Raw genomic sequence first — 20,854 nt, forward strand, 5'->3', positions numbered from 1 at the left:
TACATATTTATTACTCTATTTTGTTAATGATGTGCATATAGCTATAATTCTGTTTATTCTGACGGTTTTGACATCTACATGTTTTGTTTTGTTATCTGTCTCCCCCTTCTAGATTGTGACCCCGTTGTTGGGTAGGGACTGTCTCTATATGTTGCCGACTTGTGCTTCCCAAGTGCTTAGTACAGTGTTCTGCACACAGTAAGTACTCAATAAATATGATTGAATGAATATGTCTGCTAATTATGCTGTATTGTACTCACCCAAGCAGTTAGTACCGTGTTCAGCACATAGTAAGCGCTCGATAAATAGGATTTATTTATTTATTTATTTTTAATCTGGGGTTTGGGCCTGGATGATCAATCTGATATGTAAATGACAATCCTTTCCACATCATGAACATGTAAGGTTTGCTCTTTGCTGCCTGGATGCATGTTCCTCCTCTAGACTATAAGATGACTGTGGGCAGGGAATGTGTCTGTTATATTGTACTCTTCCAAGCAATTTGTACAGTGCTCAAGTGCTTCATAAGCATTCAATAAATATGATTGATTGACTGACTGACCCACAGTACCTGGCGTTCTTTTTGTTTCTCCCTACTGGTGTCACAATCTTCCCTAAATCTCTACTCCAAGACAGTCACCCCATTTCTGATTGCTATGCTGACTTATCCTTTGCTGTTCTCTCCCTTCTGTCTAATGCTATGACCCAGAGGGTAAATTTTGAGTTCATTTTCACCCCATGCTCAGCCCCACAGTAATTATGTACACATCTTTAATTTATTATTCTCTCCCAAGTGCTTAATACAGTGCTCTGAACACAGTAAGCACCCAATTAATACAATTTAAGTTCATCTCTATGTAAGCTTGTTGTGGGCCAGGAATGTGTGTTATATTGTTGTACTCTCTCAAGCTCTTAGAACAGTACTCTACACACAGTAAATCCTCATTAAATGTTAATAGGTTGGTTATACTACTGTCTGTTTCCTCCTCTAGACTGTAAGCTCCTTGTGGGCAGGGATTGAGTCTACTAACTGCTACATTGTAACCCTCCCAAGCATTTAGTATGGTGTTCTGCACACAGTAAGCACTTAAATACTATTCATTGATTGCTTACGTTGTCTTTAAAAGCTTTCCTCTGCTCTCCTTGTTTGTGGTCTTTCCCATTTCCAGTCACCCTAAAGCAGTTGTTTGGCGATCGTCCTGTTATCTATTTTCCTCTCAACTTTTCCTATCAAAGGTTTGAGGTGATGAGCATTGCTTCAGTGCTGGTAGTTTGACTACATTGGTGTCACTGCTCATGGTCTTGTTTGGACACTTGATATTAAGAGTTGAATCCAGGGTGGCATTATTGGAACAGCTTTAGAAATTGAATATGTTGTCCACAGTAGGTCAAGGTGTCCCAGTCATAAAGGGGGCATTGGGCACAGCCCCTCCTCCAAATACCATCAGTTTATTCTGACTCTTGATGGTATGTTGACACCACACACTGCCTTGATCAAATGAATTTATATATCCTTCCAAATATAAGAAAATCAAGTTTAATGAGCGGTTCCCCATGGGCAGATTTTAGAATATTAGTTCCTCAGCCCTTCCTCAGTAAGAGGCAATATACTTTAAACATAATTTGGACACAGTGGCATTGAGTATATTTCAGTGCATGAGCTTCAGGGGAGATAACTGCAAACTGGTAATATATGAGTTGTAGTTAATTTTGACAAGTTGTTGGATTTAAAGGCTAATATATTGCACTTGGCAGTGTAGTTGATTAATCAGAGAATGAGGACAGAGTTAAGAATTTCAAAATAGTTGAAGTGCCTTGAGAGATCGACCCTAATGAGGACACTGGATTCTTTTTAGAACCGCACTAAATTCTTGCGAAACCCTCATTATGAAGAATGAGATATTTTAAGGCAGAAACAGGGGTTGTGGTGAAGTGTAGAGGAGGTGACGAAGAGGCATGGGGGGACAGAATAGTGGAAGTTATTTTGTTGTCTTATGCTGTCAAGTAGTGTCCGACCCATAGTGACGCCATGGACAGATCCCTCCCAGAGAGCTCCACCCCCATCTGCAGTCATTCTGGTAGTGTAGCCATACAGGTTTCTTGGTAAAAATGTGAAGTGGTTTACCATTACCTCCTTCTGTGCAGTAAACCTGAATTTCTTCCCTCTGCTCTCTCCCATGCTGCTGCTGCACAGAACAGGTGAGTTTTGACTTATAGCAGATTGCCTTCCACTCACTAGCCACTGCCCAAGCTAGGAATAGAATGGATATGCCTCTGCTTGACTCTACCTCCCATAGTCGAGACTGGTAGAGTACTGGAAACTCTCCAGGTGTGACCCTGAGAGGTGAGTGGAAGTTATTGGTCTATATTTATTCAACTATGAAGCAGCCAGGGGCCTCTACCTCAAATATTATTCCTCAGAAAAAACCTATGTCTTCCTACCATTTTTGAAGGTTTGTTTAATTAAGAAGGAGATGTTGGTTTTCCATGATGCCAGTGGAAATGGAGTCATTTTATTCCTATAAAGTTAGAGGACATCATAATTGTGGGAGAAAACAAAGTTGACTAGGATCAGTTTGGTGGAACCAGACTGGGCATGTGTGTGTGAGTGTGTGTTTTCCCTGTATTTTTTTTTTCAGAACTCTATCGTGGCAAGTAGAGTAAAGAGTAATCAGTCCATTGCGAGAGAGGAGTAGAATGTTTGGATGGGTGTGTGTTGGTAAGGTCATGGGATGGCCAGGATATATGTGAGAGAAATGGTCTGGGGGACCCAAATAGTCTTTGAAATTACCCTGTACCATGACCTCATTTTACTGGTGATTAGGAAGCGTGTCAGTTCAACAATATGTCCATGAGTGACCAGTACTGAAGGCGGTACTGGCCATGTCCCTGGAGTACAGAAATGCTGTAACATCAAAGATCAGGTGAAAGTGAAAGCATCTGTTCTGGTTAGTAAAATGTCTAGTGAATTTCCAGCTGTGATTTTACAGAGTTGGGAAATCTGTGACTGCTTCAACCTTTGGGATATACCAGAGACTTCAAACTTTCTGTGGAGAAGTTTTCTTTTGCTCAATACAAGCTACCGTTTCATGATCACATCTACAAAGAGTGTGGAAAAATGCAAAGCTAAGAGTCATTAGGCATGTGACAACATATAAATAGCCCTGACAGAGCAATATTATGAGCTCTGCTTCTGCTATTGATACTGCAGAGCCAAAAATAATCCATGACTGATTTATCTGTGATAGTTACTTTGGGGATGGTATTAAAATACTGCTATTTTTTGCAATTAACCTTTTAAAATAGACATTCATTATTTTCTAGTGGAATCTTGTTTTTCAGATGTATCACTTAAATATTTCCTTTCCATTCTTTATGCATAAGACCTTTCTCCTTTAGAATGTGCACCATATGCTGCCCCAGAAAAAGCAGATCCTATATGGGAGATTTGGGAAAGTTATTTTTCTTCACTGGCCTAATTATAAATACTCTTGAATGATTTCTTTAGTGATGCTCCTTTTCCTGGACAAGTGAAGCACAGGGTGCAAAAAAATCCATAATCACACTGAAAAGCGAGCATTTCGTGTCACCTCAGTGAATGCTTTAGCCTTTTTTGAGGAATCACCAGGCCTATCACTAGTACTAATAGTATTTATTGACCGCCTACTGTGTGCAGAACACTGTACTAAATACCGGGGAAAAGAAATACACAGGGGAGAATTTGGCCTGGTCTCTGCCCCTCAGAACATGCTGGGGAGGGGCTTGGTCACAGATGCAATAGGAAAGATAAAATAGTGTAAATATAACATAAAGGACAAATTTCAGAGTCCTATAAGCCTGGTGGTGGGAAAAGAAGACTGGTGGGACTCCCAGGGTGCAGATGTCCACGTCATCAAGAGCCCACTTGCAACCAAAGCTGCTCAGTCTTCAAAGATGTGCAAAGATGTTGCAATTACCCCATTTCTGATGGCTGTATGCCAGGCTGACTTGTCTTTTGCTGCTGTCTCCCAACTGTCTAATGCTATGACTTAGAGTGTAAATTTTTGCTTCCTTTTCACCCCACCATTCAGCCCAACAGCACCCATGTACAAATCTTTAATTTATTGTACTCTCCCAAGCACTTATTACAGTGCTTTGCACACAGTAAGCACACAATAAATATGAGTGAATGAAGCTCGTCTCTAGACTGTAAGCTCATTGTGGGCAAGGAATCTGTGTGTTGTTGTGTTGTACTCTCCCAAGTGCTTAGTACAGTACCCTGCACAAACTGTGAGCCCGTTGTTGGGTAGGGATTGTATCTGTTGCTGTTGACTGTTGACGGCACTACCATCCTTCCCGTCTCACAAGCCCGCAACCTTGGTGTCATCCTCGACTCCGCTCTCTCATTCACCCTTCACATCCAAGCTGTCACCAAAACCTGCCGGTCTCAGCTCCGCAACATTGCCAAGATCCACCCTTTCCTCTCCATCCAAACCGCTACCCTGCTCGTTCAAGCTCTCATCCTATCCCGTCTAGACTACTGCATCAGCCTTCTCTCTGATCTCTCATCCTCATGTCTCTCCCCACTTCAATCCATACTTCATGCCGCTGCCTGGATTGTCGTTGTCCAGAATCGCTCTGGGCGTGTTACTCCCTTCCTCAAAAATCTCCAGTGGCTACCAATCAATCTGCGCATCAGGCAGAAACTCCTCACCCTGGGCTTCAAGGCTCTCCATCACTTTGCCCCCTCCTACCTCACCTCCCTTCTCTCCTTCTACAGCCCAGCCTGCACCCTCCGCTCCTCTGCTGCTAATCTCCTCACCGTGCCTCGTTCTCACCTGTTCCACCGTCAACCCCGGCCCACGTCATCCCCCTGCCTGGAATGCCCTCCCTCTGCCCATCCGCCAAGCTAGCTCTCTTCCTCCCTTCACGGCCCTACTGAGAGCTCACCTCCTCCAGGAGGCCTTCCCAGACTGAGCCCCCTCCTTCCTCTCCCCCTCGTCCCCCTCTCCATCCCCCTTGTCTTACCTCCTTCCCTTCCCCACAGCACCTGTATATATGTATATATACATATATACCCCTGACCTCTGACTATATATATTTGTACATATTTATTACTCTATTTATTTATTTTACTTGCACATATCTATTCTATTTATTTTCTTTTGTTAATATGTTTGGTTTTGTTCTCTGTCTCCCCCTTCTGGACTGTGAGCCCACTGTTGGGTAGGGACTGTCTCTATATGTTGCCAACTTGTACTTCCCAAGCGCTTAGTACAGTGCCCTGCACACAGTAAGCGCTCAATAAATACGATTGATTGATTGATTGATTGAATTGTACTTTCCAAGTGCTTAGTACAGTGCTCTGCACAAAGTAAGTGCTCAATAAATATGAATGAATGAACTGTTCAATAAATATTATTTATTGATTGATTATGTTACTGTCTGTCTCCTCCTCCAGACTGTAAGCTCTTTGTGGATAGGGAACTTGTCTACCAACTCTGACACCTTGAACTCTCCAAGTTCTTGCAGAGCATGTTGGGATTGAGGGCCCAGGGTGGCACAGTGGTAATAATAATAATAATAATGGCATTTCATTAAGCGCTTACTATGTGCAAAGCACTGTACTAAGCGCTGGGGAGGTTACAAGGTGATCAGGTTGTCCACGGGGGGCGCCTCAGTCTTAATCCCCATTTTACAGGTGAGGTAACTGAGGCCCAGAGAAGTGAAGTGACTTGCCCAAAGTCACACAGCTGACAAGTGGTGGAGCCGGGATTTGAACCCCTGACCTCTGACTCCAAAGCCCGGGCTCTTTCCGCTGAGCCACGCTGCTTCCCCAGTGGTAGGATGATAGAGGTTCCCAGATATTTAAATTAGACAGTGTATAAATGTGAATTGATTTCTAATAAGGTATATTAACAGCCTGGAAGCAGTATGACGTAGTGGATAGAGCACGGGCCTGGGAGTCAGAAGGTCCTGAGTTCTAATCCTGGCTCTACCACTTGTCTGATGTGTGACCTTGGGCAAGTTACTTAACCTCTCAGTTCCCTCATCTGTAAAATGGGGATTAAGACTCTGAGCCCATTTAGGACAGGGACTTTGCCCAACCTGATTAGCTTGTATCTACCCCAGCAATTAAAATAGTGCTCAACATATAGTAAGTGCTTAACAAATACCACTATCATTATTATTATTATTATTATTAAGATTCTGTCTACAGCTCTCTTAGTTCTAATCCATGTCCTTCTGCTCTACCTTCTATTCTAAGTCTTCACAAATAATTAACTGTATAATTGTGCTAGCTTGTAGCCTTAAACCAGCAAAGGCTGATGACCTACATGGAACAGTGCTCAGCACATAGTAAGCGCTTGACAAATGCCACCATCATCATCGTCATCCAAAAGGAAGGCCAACTAGAGATGTGGCATGCTTGGATAGACTACAGATTGGATAGTCTTACCTGGAGTTCACAGTCTAAGTGTGTCTTTCTTCTGTTCCAGTCTATAGCTCAGTGCTTGGCACTTAGTCATTGCTTAATAAATTCCTTCATTTTAAATTTAGGACTGCCTGGATAGAATTCAATTCAGAATTGGAAGAAATACCTGTAAGCATGCAGACGGTGTCAATGAGAAAGTGCTCTGAGATGATTTCTCCTTAATGTGTGAAGGTCCTCAGTAATTGTAAAGATAATAATAATTATAGTATTTGTTAAATGCTTACCATGTTCAAAGCACTATACTAAGCACTGAGGTAAATACAAGCAACCCTCTTTTTCCTCTCCTCCTCCCCATCCCCCCTGCCCTACCTCCTCCCCCTCCCCACAGCACCTGTATGTTTGTACAGATTTATGACTCTATTTTACTTGTACATATTTATTATTCTATTTATTTTGTTATTGATGTGCATTTACCTTTAATTCTGTTTGCTCAGACGACTTGACACCTGTGCATATGTTTTGTTTTGTTGTCTGTCGCCCCCTTCTAGATTGTGAGCCTGTTGTTGGGTAGGAACCATCTCACCATATGTTGCCAACTTATACTTCCCAAGTGCTTAGTACAGTGCTCTGCACACAGTAAGCACTCAATAAATATGATTGAATGAATGAATGACAGAGTCCTAGGCCCACAGTAGGGCTCACAGTTTAAGCAGGAGGCAGTAGGATTTAATCCCATTTTACATATGAGGAGACTGAGGTACAGATAAGTTAGATGATTTGCACAAAGTCACACAGCAAAGGACAGAGCCCTTGTGCCAAGACCTGATGCCAGTCTTATAAAAGAACGACTGTATATCGAACAATCTTTGAGGGCAAAAATTCCTTTGGTTTTTACAGCATATTCCTGAGCATTTAGTACAGTGTTCTGTCCACAGAAGGAGCTGAGTAAATACTGATCTTGATGATATAGAGCTTCTAATTGCAATAGCCTATTGATTCTTTCTATGCCTGCCACAGCCCAGGCCAGAAAAATCATCAGGGCAGCATCTTGACAAATCTTCCTAGAGTTTCCACTTATGTCAACACTCCTTTTTTGGCACAGCTTTTGGTTTGGAAAATGGCCTTCTGGATGCCACTGTGTCTCTGCTGAGTCGTTCAAAGAATTTATGAGCTGGTGTTTCGGCAAAGGCCATTGGTTGAGGGAACTCAATTACTCTCACTTTTAATTGAAGTCTGTGGTGTAAATTGTATTTAACTTTCCCTGTAATTTGTGTCACGAACATTTGCTAGATACTTTGGTGAGCTCTGAGTTTACATTGAATAGGTCTCTTTATTACTGCTTACCCTGTTCAGATGAGTCTGTCTCTACTGCAGCTGGCCCAGGATAATATAAATTATAAAGCCAATTGCACACTTTCTTGAAACATTTCTGCTACACCAGCCAAAATGAATCTTTGTATCTTGATGAGGCTTCAAAGCGACTCTAAACAAATGGGATATGATCGTCATTGTCACTGCTCCTATAATACAGTATTAGAATTCTGGTGGTTTCTCATTCAGATTTTTAAATGAGCTCCAGCATCTTTACCCAGAAGCCTATTCCTCTTTTTTTTCCCTCTGTTACTGAGCCTCAAGGATAGTCTTTTTCTAAGGAACATATTGTTAGCATTTCCCTGGATCTATCATAAAAAGGGGTTGTATATTCTCCAAATGGTATGTGTATATAATGCCTATTAGTGTTAATGTGACTTATTCTTTCATCAGGAGATGATAACCTAGTGCCCACAGATCTGAATTCCTCATTCTCCAATGTTTTCTTAAGATTCAGTTCTTCTGCAACATATGGTATCTATTCACCTTCTAACTCTGCTAGGAAAATTTTCCATTACAAGTGTTAATTGTCAATTTATTTTTTTTGTTCTCTGCTTAGGAAATGAATTAAGGTCAGTGTACCAGTAAAAACTAGGATGACACTCATTTTTAGCAGAAAAGAGAATTTATTCGACCAAGAGTAGGCAGTGTGCCGAAAAGGGCTTATTGGCTCCGGACATTCCTCCTCGGCAGTTTTCGTCTCAAAAAGGTGATTGTTCTGTGCATCCTGGGGACTGCCAGAGAAGCGGTGTGGCCTAGAGGATAGAGCATGGGCCTGGGAGCCAGAAGGACCTGGGTTCTCATCCCAACTCTGCCACTTGTCTGCTGTGTGACTTTGGGCAAGTCACTTCACTTCTCTCTGCCTCAGTTCCCTCATCTGTAAAATGGGGATTGAGACTGGGAGCCCCACGGGACCTGATTACCTTGTATCTACCCCAGCACTTTGAACAGTGCTCGGCACATAGTAAGCGCTTAACAAATGCCACTATTATTATTACTCCTTCAACTATGCACTGCATAGATTGGTGGATTTGGGCCCAGCCAGCCCCACACTACAGCAAGGGACAGGATGGTGGTGGTAATCTAACATCGAATATGTTACAGGCTAAGATGAGGGAGAGAGGGCTGCCCTATGTTGAGGTTAAAGGTCATAAAGGCTCATGGGAATCTGGCTTCAGACAGGGGTTCAAAACAGGCTTAGGCAAGCCCAGAAGCCACCTGGACACCAATGAGTTGCTCCCTACTCTTCCAAAAGAGAGATTGGCAAACGGGGCACAACTTCTGTTCCATCCTTGCCCCCTGATAGCATCTCATGGAAAGTTCCGATCTCTGCACGCTTCACCCCTGGGAGACACCTACCAAACCTCGGGGCTGATCTGCCCAGTAACAAGATATTATTAGATGGTATTTATTCTGTGATTATAACAAGAAGGGAAAAAGAAGGCTTAAATATGGATACTGTGGGAGATTAGCAATGACATTTAGGTGAAATTGAAGAGGCAGAAAAGAATGGGGTAACATTCTTTCTTGAACAGATTCAGTTAATCATTTCTAGAACACTAATGAAAGGAGATAATATTGGATGGAGGTATCTGTTCTATTGCTGGCACAGAATGTTATTCTAATGCAGGCTGGTCACTTAATTCATTCCTCCAGTCAATTATTTTAGGGATGACTGGAGATTTCTATCAACCAACTGAGCTTTTAGAGGCCACTTAACTTGATTATATCCCAAATCTTTTACTCAGAAAGTTTTCCCAGAATGACTTGATGGCTTTGAGTTTTCAAGTCATGCATGGAAAAGTGCCCTGTTGGTTCCTCCTTAACCAGCAGATCTCACTTGATTTCTGCTAGCTGCCTTCCTTTTCATCAAGGCTATGCAGATGCAAGAATTAATTTTCTGTTATTTAGCCAGGGCTTAGATGTGACTTCCTCACTATTGATGTCCTCCTTGTTCCTTTGCTTTCTGAGGATGGGAACAGAGACCCCAGGTCCAGGAAGGAGAATGGAAAAAAGGCTCTGAAGTATATAATTGTGGGATTTGCTAAACTGAATACTCTGAATACAGTAAAATCAGATTGGACACAGTCCCAGTCCCAATTTAAAGGAGAGGAACAGAGAAGTTGAATGACTTTTCCAAGGTCTCACAGCAGGCAAATGGCAGAGATTAGAATCCAGATCGCCTGACTCCCACCCCTGTGAAGTTTCCAGTAGGTCATGTTACTTCAGGAAAGGGGTTTGGGAATTTAGTTTAGGAATTCTCAGCTGGGCAAAACCCAAATGTTTGTATGACTCAATTTACCTCTGTAAATGGTACAAGTAATACCAGCCTCTCTGGGAATCTGGAAGGGCGGCCACTACTGAAGTTTTTGAATTTCTGAAAAGAGATTCAACATTAATTTAAGGGATATTATTGTTATAATTATTATTAGAGAAACAGTATGGTGTAATGAGTAGAGCATGGGCCTGGGAGTCGGAAGGTCATGAGTTCTAATCCTGACTCCACCAATCCTGACTAACTTGTATTTACCCAAGCGCTTAGAACAGTGCTCGGCACATAGTAAGTGCTTAACAACTATAATAATAATAATAAAAATAACCAATCGTCTGCTGGGTGACCTTGGGCAAGTCACTTCATTTTTCTGTGCCTCAGTTACCTCATCTGTAAAATGGGGATTGAGACTGTGAGCGTCAATTGGGACAGGGACTGTGTCCAACCCAATTTGCTTATCTGTACCCCAGTACTTAGTACAGCGCCTGGCACATAGTAAGCAATTAACAAATACCGTAATTATTATTGTTATTTATTCACACTAATAAAAATGCTGTCATATGAGAGAATCCAGTCTCTCATTCCTAATTGTGCAACAAAGAAACCAGTGAGTTTGAGCTATTCAGCCACTTATGAGCTAAGATTATTCTAAAGGACTTTTCAGCTTAGTATAATTGGGTAATTGGGATGTTTCCAGATGAAATTCTACTTGTAGTTTCTTAAATGCATTGAAGCTTTTGTTCCAGTGGAGTCCCTGACCTGATTCCCCTATCAATCTCATTAGGCATCATAATGGTCCTTTGTTGTTCCAAGATCAGGTTACCCTACCTGAAGAACATTCTGCAGAAAGCAAGGTGTGAACTTGAACACATTAAAGTAAATTACCTCTAAGGTCATTCTATGCGTTGGGCAGGGTGTGATTAACCAACAGAGATTTTCGTTGTGGCTTTAGCGAGTTCTTAGATTTACGTAGAGATTTAGCGTACACAATGGTTTTCACTATCAATTCATTCTAGAGCTGTTGAACTATCAAGAAGAATCCAAGGGAGTTTATGCCACAACTAACTGTAGAGTGCTTTAGAATAGGGGGAGTATAAGCTTCTCCTGTTTGTGGATAAATAGTGTTTGGCAGGGAGAATTTTCCGTGTTTGAAGAAATAACATGGGTAGTTTTTTGGGGTTGTTGTTTTTTTTATTACCGTGGAGAATATCTCATTCTTCCAAATCAGTTTTGAGAAGAATGAGCACTATTTTTATCCACCACCATCATCAACTTTGTGTGCCCAAATGTTTGTGATAAAATGAGACATCTTCTCCAGATGGAGTATTTTTGGCTTCATGAAAAGTTTTTCTAGTTCCTTTTCTGTCATGTCAATATTTACCTTGGAAAATTCTTTATATCCTTTGGTTTATAGTACTAGAGTTCTCCCAGACAAACTTATTATTAATGCTTTCTAGCCTGCGTTACAACTTAAACACATTGTATATTAGCATTTAGAGAGATCCCAGCCTGCCAGCTACTGTTCTTAAATTTAGGATTTTCCGCATCAGTCAGTCAGTCACATTTATTAAGTGCTTACTGTGTGCAAAACACTGTAATAAGCACTCAGGAGAGTAGGGAAGCAGCATGGCCTAGCGGCAAGTGCACGGGTTTGGGAGTCAGAGGTTGTGAGTTCTAATACCGGCTCCACCACTTGTCTGCTGTGTGACCTTGGGCAAGTCACTTCACTTCTCTATGCCTCAGTTCCCTCATCTGTAAAATGGGATTAAGACTGTGAGCTCCACGTGGGACAACCTGATTACCTTGTATCTACCCTAGCGCTTAGAACAGTGCTTGACATATGGTAATGGCTTAAAAACCCATAATTATTATTGTTATTACAATGTAGCAGCATTGGTAGACACGTTCTCTACCCACACAGTTCCTTAACCCTTCACAATTCCCCCTGCTCTTTTTCATAGCCCCATTTTATGTTTGGGATTATGTTATTCTAAGAATTTAATAACGAACCCAGGATCACTCAAGATCTTTCTCTGGTCCTTCTTCAATCTTGATTCCATGAGAGTTTTGGCCAAGAAGTAAGTGTTAAATGTGTGCCTTTCTACTGTGATACACTCCCAGGTGCTTCAGTGACTTAGTATAGTTTGGTGCCTAGCACTCAGGAGGAGCTCAAGAATAATCAGTGTTATTTGTTGACCTCTATCTATGTGCAGAGCACTGTACTAAGCATTTGGGAGAATACAGTACCGCAGAATTAGCAGACAATACCATTGACAATTTGGACACACCATGTTGAGACTACATTCTTGTAAAATCTCAGTAATTTTCTCTGTGAATGAACTTTTTTTAATGGCTTTTGTTAAGCACTTACTATATGCCAATTACGCTACTAAACACTGGGGTAGATACAAGCTAATCAGGTTGGACACAGTCCGTGTCCCACGTGGGGCTCACAGTCTTAATCTCCATTTTATGAGGCATAGAGAAGTTCATTGACCTCCCCAAGATCACACAGCTGACAAGTGGCAGGGCCGGGATTTGAATCCAGGTCCTTCTGGTTCCCAGGCTTGTGCTCTATTCACTAGGCCATGGAGCTTCTCAACTGTTCCAGGCTTTCCTACTCTTTCCGCTAAAACTTCTGGTTCTGGTTTACTAAAGTCACATTAAAAAATTGTATTTAAGTGCTTACTATGTGCCAAACGCTGTACTAAGTGCTGAGGTAGATACAAGATATTCAGGTCCCACATGGGGCTCACAGTCTAAGTAGGAAGGAGAACAGGTATTGTATCCCCATTTGGCAGCTGAGGGAATTGAGACAGAGAAGTGAAGTGACTTACCCAAGGTCACACAGCAGGTGAATGGAGAAGCTGGAATTAGAACCCGGGTCCTCTGACTCCCAGGCCTGTGTTCTTTCCACTAAATCATGCCGCTTCTCTAACTCACCCAAGCGGCCTTCTCCAACTAACTCATTTCCCCACCTTATTTGCCCTCTTTTCTGTTTCACCTAAGCACTTGAGTCTGTGCCCAAAGTCAAGTCACTTGACTTTTCTGTGCCAGTTACCTCATCTGTAAAATGGGGATTAAGACTGTGAACCCCACGTGGGACAATTTGATCACCTTGTATCCTCCCCAGTGCTTAGAACAGTGCTTTGCCCATAGTAAGTGCTTAAGAAATGCCATTATTATTATTATTATTACTCCTCAGGCCCTTTTTTACTCATGCCACCCCGAAGCCCACATCACTTATACACCTATCCTTATATTCTGCCAATTCCCCTTAATATAATGTCTGTCTTCCCAACTAGACTGTAAACTCCTTGAGGGTAGGGATCATGCCTACCATGTCTATTGTATGTTATTCTCCCAAAAGCTTAGTAAACACTGTCCAACCTGATTAACTTGTATCTACCCCCAGCACGTAGAACAGTGCTTGGCACATAGTAAGTGCTTAATAAGCACTATTATTATTATTATTACATTGCTTTGCAAACAGCAAGCACTGAAAAAATACCATTGAATGATGTCTTTCAGAAGCAATGTAGATAGCCTAGTGGAAAGAGCATAGGTTTGGGAGTCCTGAAATCTGGGTTCTAAACCAGGCTCCACCACTTAATAATAATAATGATAATAATAATAATAGTAATAATAATGTTGGTATTTGTTAATCACTTACTATGTGCTGAGCACTGTTCTGAATGCTGGGGTAGATACAGGGTGATCTGGTTGTCCCATGTGGGGCTCACAGTCTTAATCCCCATTTTACAGATGAGGTAACTGAGGAACCAAGAAGTTAAGTGACTTGCCTGAAGTCACACAGCTGACAAGTGGCAGAGCTGGGATTAGAACCCATGATGTCTGACTCCCAAGCTCGGGCTTTTTCCACTAAGCCACCCTGCTTCACCACTTGACTGTTATGTGACCTTGGGATGGTCACTTAACTTCTCTGTAACTCAGTTTACTAATCTGGAAAATGGGGATTAAGTACCTCTTCTCTCTCTCATTAGACTGGGAGTCCCATGTAGGACAGGGACTTTGATCTGAGTATTTTGTACTTACCACAGTGCTTGGCATATACTAAACCCTTAACAAATACTGTTATTATTATTAGTCTTTGTTTTGTACCTCCCAAGTTTTTATTATGGTGCAGTGCACCCAAGGGACATTCAGTAAGTGGTAGTAGTACTAGGATTACTCCCAGTACTACTACTACATGGCAGGTTGGCGAATTTGTACTACAAAATCTTAATCGGGTGAAATCCTCCAAGATGATCAGATAACAAACTGTTTAAAGTGGCTACTGATTATAATTAATAATAATAATAATAATAATAATAATTGTGGTATTTGTTAAATGCTTACTGTGTGCCAGGCACTGTACTAAGTGCTGGTGTGAATACAAGCAAACTGGGTTGTCCCACATGGGGCTCACAGTCTCAATCCCCATTTTACAGATGAGGTGAGGCCCAGTGAAGTGAATTGCCCAAGGTCACCCAGTAGCCAAGTGGACACACAGTAAGCGCTTAACAAATACCATTATTATTATTAAGTGGCAGAGGGATTAGAACCCACAACCTTCTGACTCCCAAGCCCATGTTCTATGTTCTATCCACTAGGCCAATTAAATTATTATTGGGTCTCTCCTGATTTTCCAACTGGGGCTGGGTGGTGGGGGCACCAGGGAAAAGGGAAATGGGTCTTTCTTTGAAGCTCTGAAGGAGGAAGGGACTCAGAGGCAGGGCTATACTCTGGGGAAGTGGACTGTCCACCAGGGACACGCGGATGCACAGATTCCTCTGCTACCCAAGTGGCTCTGTCCCTGCTTTCCTGCTGCATCCCCTGATCCCAGGGGCTGCCATCCTCCCTCCTACTTAGATTGTGAGTTCAGTCAATGAGGGCCAGAGGCTGTCTGATATGATTATCTAGTATCTACCCCAACACTCAATACACTTCTAGACTGTGAGCCCGTTAATGGGTAGTGATTGTCTCTGTTGCCGAATTGTACTTTCCAAGCGCTTAGTACAGTGCTCTGCACACAGTAAGCGCTCAGTAAATACTATTGAATGAACATAGTAAGCACTTAACAAATGCCACTGTTATGATTGACATTATTATTTGACACTTAACCATTCAATATTTGTATTTAAATTAGTATCATGCCATTAGTAATCTGTGAGTGTGAATGCTGGAGAAGGTGTATTTCCTAATGGACATCCTAGTTGACTACTAAATTATCTCACTAAGGAGTTTTTTATGGCATTTGGTAAGTGCTCACTATGTGCCAAAAACTGTCATAAGTGATGGAGTAGATACAAGGTTATCTGTCCCATGGGGCCCATTTTACGTAGGAAGGAGTAGGATTTAATTTCCATTTTTCAGATGGGGAAGCTGAGGCACAAAGAAGTTAAGTGACTTGCCCAAGGTCACACAGCAGGCAAGTGGCAGAGCCAGGATTAGAATCCATGTCCTTTGACTTCCAGGCCTGTGCTCTTTCCACTACACCACACTGTTTATGGTCACTTTACATAACATAATCAGTATGGTTGTAACTTTTTTATGATACTTCCTAAGTGCTTACTATGTGCCAGGCCTTGGGTAGCTACAAACTACTCAGGTTGGACAGAGTCCTTGTCCCACATAGGGTTCACAGTCTAAATTCCCATTTTACAAATGAGGGAACTGAGGCACAGAGAAGTGAAGTGACTTGCCCAAGGCCACACAGCAGACAAGTGGCAGATCTGGGGTTAGAACCCAGGCCCTCTGACTCCTACTCCTGTGCTCTCTCCATTAGCCCACACTGCTTCTCATTGACTTTGATGTCCTCAAGGAATGTAGATTTGCAAGGAGTTCCTTGAAGACAAGGATCATATCTAAATCAATTGTATTGAAACCTCCCAAGTACTTAATGCAGTGCTCTGCCCAGAATTAATGCTCATTAAATGCTATTAATTGATTAACTGATTGACTGAGGAGGCAGATTTCATCTGAGTACATGTTTTGTTTCGTTGTTTGTCTCCCCCTTCTAAACTGTGAGCCCGTTGTTGGGTAGGGACCGTCTCTTTTTGTTGCCGACTTGTACTTCCCAAGCTCTTAGTACAGTGCTCTGCGCACAGTAAGTGCCCAATAAATACGACTGAATGAGGTCATGAGGTCATATTTTCTTGAAGTACGATTTCCACCTTTGAGAAGAGACCAATAGGTGAGAAATAATCTCTCTGGCAAGGCAATCAAGGGTTCAGCCAAATCTGCATTTTCAGTTGTGTTTGATTGGGCTTCAGGCCTAGGAAGGCATTGAGCTTTGCAGATTTTTTTAAATGGGTTGTAATAGAAAACAGGGTGAATTTCAGGACCTCAGAATGTATTATTAATGAACACCTCCTGAAAAAGTTCTGCATTTTTTGAATTATTTAAAAATCCACTTCATCAAAATGATCTTTTGGGGTTGAATTCCACTGTAACGATATTGCTTTTTTTACTTATTTATTTAAGTCCTTAGGTATTTGAAGATTGTTGCTAGTTCAGCAATGGAGTCTCGTGATGACTTGCTTCTGTATCAGACTTTAAACTTCATCATAAAACTAACAAGCGGAACAGACTACTGAGGTGACAGCTTCATTTCTCTTGGTTGCCTAGGTTTGGGTAAATGGCAGAGAGGCAACCGAGAAGCTGTGAGGAGGGGCCTCATAGTTTCAAGGCCTGGTTGCTGCATATAAATTCTGCTTTCCTTCTGGCACACCAAAGCTGGGACATTATTTTTAGTAGTATGGCTCCTTGTGGGAAGGGCACTTAGTACAGTGCTCTGCACACAGTAAGCGCTCAGTAAATATGATTGAATGAATGACTGTCTGCATATATTAGTATATTGTACCCTCCCAGGCAGGCAGTAAAGTGCTCTGCACACACTATGAGCTCTATCATTCATTTATCCATATTTATTGAGCACTTACTTTGTGCAGAGCACTGTACTAAACGCTTGGAAAGTGCAATACATCAGATCAATGCCAATTGATTTATCAATACCAATTGATTGATTATGAGAGTGAGACCTTCCATCCATAGTTGGCTCCCCAAAACATTTTTCTTTTTGTATTTGTAAGTCAGAACCAATTTTCTCAAAGGAGCTACTCTAAATGGGGCATTGGTTCCTGAAAAAGGTTGGATAATAAATTTATTTGTACCCGATCCCAAAGTATATATCCAATTATAGAAGACTAACATAAATGCATAAATGTGGAGAAGGAGCATGGCCTAGTGGATAGCACAAGGGCCTGGGAATCAGAAGGACCGGCTTTCTAATCCTGGCTCCATTACTTGTTTGCTGCGTGATCTCAGGCAAGTCATTTAACCTTCCTATGCCTCAGTTACCTCATCTGTAAAATTGGGATGAAGCCTGCAATCCCCATGTAGGACATGGATGGACTGTGTCCAACCTGATTATCGTATATCTATCCCAGCACTCAATACAGTGCTTGGCACATAGATGTTTAAGAAATACCATAAAAAATGTATTGACAATGAAACAATCAGCCCCAGAGCACTCATGTATATACCTGTAATTTATTTTAATGTCTGTCTCCCCTTCTAGACTGTAAGCTCTTTGTGGGAATAATAATAATGATAATATAATAATGATGGCATTTGTTAAGTACTTACTATTTGCAAAGCACTGTTCTAAGCACTGGGGAGGATACAAGGTGATCGGATTGTCCCACGTGGGGGTCACAGCTGTAATCCCCATTTTACAGATGAGGTAACTGAGGCACAGAGAAGTTAAGTATTTGCCTAAAGTCACACAGCTGACAGTTGATGGAGCCGGGATCTGAATCCATGACCTGACTCCCAAACCCGTGCTGTTTCCATTGAGCCATGCTGCTTCTTGACCAATTCTGTAAGTGCTCAAAGAATAACCTTGATAGGTTTACCCTCTCTCCCATCCCCATATAGGCAAGTCTTTGAATTTATGACCCAATTGGTCTCTCAAAACTTTTCCCTTTTTGTATCTGTAAGTTGGAACCAATTTTCTCAGAGGAATGATATTCTAAATGGGGCAATCAATCAATCGTATTTATTGAGCACTTACTGTGTGCAGAGCACTGTACTAAGCACTTGAAGTACAAGTTGGCAACATATAGAGACGGTCCCTACCCAACAGTGGGCACACAGTCTAGAAGGGGCACTAGTTCTTGAATCAAGGTTGGATAATAACCTTATGGTGCCCAATCCAGAATCGTATATTTAATCAGTAACTTCATTAATGTATTTATACCTGAATCAATCAGCCCCAGAGCACTTATGTACATATCTATAATTTAGTTATATTAATAGACTGTAAGCTCATCGTGGGCAGGGAATCTGTCTAGCAACTCTAGCAAGTCTGTTGTATTTTACTTTCCAAAGTGCTTGTACAGTGCCCTGTGCACGATAAGCACTCAGTAACTACTTGAAAGTGTAACAGAAACAAGATATCCATTCCCTGCTGTCAAGGAGCTAAAGGAGGAGCTGAAAATCTAAAGGCCAGAGAGGTTCCACAAGAGGGTGGCTCGTTTTTCATTTCATTGGAAGTAAAATGGACATGCTGACCTTCCCTGCAGATCTTTAAGCTCCTTCGAGACCTTTTAACCTTGTCACTGTTTATTGTTGTATCATACTGTCCCAAGCGCTTAGTACAGTGCTTCACAAACAGCAAGCGCTTAGTAAATATGTTCAAATGAATGTATGAATGAATCACATCTTTTAAAAGTTTCTCCATTTTCCCCTGACTTGCTTGTGCCATACAGGAAGCTAGTATTTTAAAGTTGAAACTGATCAAACTATCCATGCTATTTACTGAGCACTGACTGTGTTCAGGGCACTGTACTAAGTGCTTGGGGGAGTACAATGTAACAGAGTTGGTAGATACGTTCCTTGCTTACATTCTAGAGGAGCTTATAGTTTATAGTCTAGAGCCCATTAGCTACAGTCTGATTTGCTGGAGAGCTGAAACAATGTAAATTTAGGTCTGTTTTAAGTGCTATTTGTCCTAACTCAAAAGGTCTTAAATTGAGGATGGCCTGTATTTAAAACTATTCCCATTCTTAGTCCTATATTCCTCTTCCTGAGAATGAAACCTTGCCCCAATCCACTTTTCAGTGTCTATTTCAGGGAGTTTTATAAGGCTACCAGTGTAAGCAGGAGCACTACAGCTTGATTTAATCTTGTGGTAAAATTTCATCTTGAAGAGTGCAAAGAATATAAAGGCAGAAGTGAGAAGCTAACAGCATGACAAAGACAGTCATGTCACAACAGCATTAATAAAGCTGAAGCTAGATGTGAAGAAGGAAATACATTCTAAACCTGTGCTTTATTGTTTTCCATTGATTTTTGATCATGCCATTGTTCCAATTACCTGTTTCACATTTTACAACTCAGCTCTGGGCCTTCTGCAACTAGGCATATAAATAATGCAGGAAATCTCAAGGAACAGCATTTTAAATTTTTTTGGGGGGGGATGGTCCTTTGGAAGAAAAGCCCATTCCCATTCCCACATTTTCCTATGAATAATATTCCTGGCTCCTTTTGGGGAAACCCTTAACTGTCCCTCCACCCAACTGACTCTTCTACCTTCAAACCACTCTTCCCACCTTTCCTCCAATCTAGGCAGCCCCTCCTTCCCCACCTTCTTTACAGCTCCCCTAAATAGTCCCTGCCCTCATTATGCATTCCCTGCCTAATCCAACCAACCTTCCCAGCCCCGTCATCCCACCAGCCATCAATCAATTAATCAGTGGTATTTATTGAGTGTTCACTGTGTACTAAGCACTTGGGAGAGTTCAGTACAATAGAGGTAGTCGACAAGATCCCTGCCCACAAGGTCATTACTGTCTAGAGGGGGAGACAGACATTAAAATTAATTACAGATGGATATGTACATGAACACTATGGGGTGCAGGGTGGAGTGAATTTCAAAGTGGTGAAGGGACACAGACTCAAGTGCGTAGATGAAGCAGAAGGGAGGGTGAATAGAGGAAGTGAGGGGTTAGTCAGGGAAGGCCTCATGGAGGAGGTGTGATTTTAATAGGTCTTTGAAGGTAGGGAGAGTGGTGGTCTGTGATTTATGAAGAGGGAGGGAGTTCCAGGACAGAGAGGGGATTCATTCATTCAATTGTATTTATTGAACGTTTACTGTGTGCAGAGCACTGTACTAAGCGCTTGAGAACTTGGGAAGTATGTGGGCAAGGGGTTGGTGGAGGGATAGATGAGATTGTTAGTGAGTAGGTTGGTGAGTAGGTTAGTGAGAGGAGTGAAGCATGTGGATTGAGTTGTAATAAATCACCAGTGATATTCTTCTTGCCAAATCCGGCAGTCTCTACTCCACCCTCATCCTCCTCGACCTCCTAGCTGCCTTTGACACTGTGCACCACTCCGCTCTCCTTGAAACATCATCCAACCTTGGCCTCACTTACACTGTCTTTTCCTGGTTCTCCTCCTATCTCTCTGATCGTACCTTCTCAGTCTCTTTTGCAGACTCCTTCTCTGCCTCCAACCCCCTAACTGTGGGAATTCCTCCAGGCTCAGTTTTAGGTCCACTTCTATTCTCCATCTCCATTCATTCCCTTGGAGAACTCATTCACTCTCATGGCTTCACATAGCATCTCTACAGCTCACTGATTTCCTACAATGCAGTCCTCATGTTTTGCTCCTCTAGCACCATCTTGCTGACTGTGCCTTGATCTCATCTACCTTCCTGCTGACCCCTTGCCCACATCAGAGAAGCAGCGTGGCTCAGTGGAAAGAGCACGAGCTTGGGAGTCAGAGGTCAT

At 42.0% G+C, this 20,854-nt stretch overlaps 1 non-coding gene across 1 annotated transcript; it reads right to left on the reverse strand.

Moving 5' to 3' along the window:
* Positions 1-2,209: 2,209 nt before the first annotated feature.
* LOC119925995 lies at positions 2,210-2,347 on the reverse strand. The gene has a single exon (XR_005449914.1). It is a non-coding gene; the product is annotated as a small nucleolar RNA SNORA7 (small nucleolar RNA).
* Positions 2,348-20,854: the final 18,507 nt, after the last annotated feature.

The sequence above is a fragment of the Tachyglossus aculeatus genome, chromosome 3, assembly GCF_015852505.1.
Source record: "Tachyglossus aculeatus isolate mTacAcu1 chromosome 3, mTacAcu1.pri, whole genome shotgun sequence".
Classification (NCBI taxonomy): Eukaryota; Metazoa; Chordata; class Mammalia; order Monotremata; family Tachyglossidae; genus Tachyglossus; species Tachyglossus aculeatus.